We start from the raw sequence: 1,679 nt of genomic DNA, 5'->3' as shown, positions 1-1,679 counted from the left end.
AAACACTTAAATTTTTCTCCTCAAAACTAAAGCTAAACATTAGGATAGCTTGGGAAGTCACCGGGGTTCTCCTCTGGATCCATGACATCTTCTAGTTCTTCCTCCTTTGGATTCTACAATAAAATGTTCCAAATTTGAATCAATCCCCTTTCACACCTCTACGTCCGATCTCATTGAGGAGTCCTACCCTTTGAAATTCCTTGAAGATAATATTTCTTGATTTTTATCGAGATTCTTCTTAGGTGACTTTGGTCATTTAAGATGTAATTAATTATAAGGGCTTGCCCTTATAGGAAACATGTCTGAATCCAACTTAATATAAACCCTATTTAATCCTTTATATTAAATATAGGAACTTGTCAACAAATATAAAGGTTTCGCAGACCAAACGGATGTCATATATTCCTTAGTTTTTTTTATCGAGTCTCATCCTCAAGTCTTGTGTTTGCCCTTGGGGATAAATACAGGATTTGAGGTCCATTGCTCTTTCATTTAAACTATGAAAAGTATGGGGTCAGTTTGATTTCATATTTTTCTAAAACTAAATATATATGTAAATTAAAACGTCCTTCCGAAGCGGGCATCAGGATTTCGATTCCGGTGACCGACAACTTCTTACGGGCAACACTCCTCCAACCAAAAATAGCACTGACAGGGTGGGAAGATGAAGAAGCATGCCGCCATTAGCTTCTTGACTGCTCCCTGGAATGATGGGTGTTGTAGTGAGATGCTTAGTTGTCATGAATATTGTGTCCGGTAACCATATATTAAGCCTAGTAAGTACTTCAGTAGTGAGATTGAAGTCTCCCATAGACGACACTAAACAAATGCATGCTAGAAAATTTGTGGCGGCAGAGTAATGGATTGTTATTTTAGCATTGCATGAGAATTCAACACATACTCAGATAAAAAAAAAACAACTAGTAGTGATTTCAATAGTTCTTACGCGGAAAGCTCATAAAGGGAAAAAACTATGGGGCCTAGCCCAACTAAAAAAATTAACAATAAACTGGATATTACATGTACAGTCCCTTGTCTTACTGGTGAGAAATGGTTGAACACTCTTCGAAGTTACAACTTCAGTGCACAAAAACTTGTAAGAAGTGAGTGGCCGATGGAGATCGGTGGAGGCCGACAGGTGGTGGTTGTCGGTGGTCGGCGATGGTCAAAGGCGGTTGACAATAGTTGACTGTGGTGGACGACGGTTGACAGTGATCAATGGAGGTCGGCAGTAGTCGACAGTGACTGGAGTGATGTTGGAATTTAGCTCCTCAAAACTTAAGCTCTTCTTCATACTTCAAGCACCTCCCCCCATGAAGGGGGTAGGACTTTATTTACTGTGTTCTGGGTGCAATTAAAACAAGAATATGAGTCATTTTGATCGGATGGTCCAGCAATCTTTCTTTATAACTCATCTTAGGATTCTGAGGTTGTTATCTGTCACGACCCCATCCGTCACGACCTAAATCCTCACACCTTCCAGGATATTCATGTGATCGTTTCACACGAATGTAAGTCCTAACTAATAAAATTAGCAGGATGAAACACTTCAATTTTTCTCCTTAAAACTGAAGCCAAACATCAGGATAGCTTGGGAAGTCACCGGGGTTCTCCTCTGGATCCATGACATCTTCTAGTTCTTCCTCCTTTGGATTCTACAATAAAATGTTCCAAATTTG

This window comes from Phalaenopsis equestris, unplaced genomic scaffold, assembly GCF_001263595.1.
Source record: "Phalaenopsis equestris unplaced genomic scaffold, ASM126359v1 Scaffold202127, whole genome shotgun sequence".
NCBI classification, from domain to species: Eukaryota; Viridiplantae; Streptophyta; class Magnoliopsida; order Asparagales; family Orchidaceae; genus Phalaenopsis; species Phalaenopsis equestris.
Note: the sequence above shows the minus strand (reverse complement) of the source record.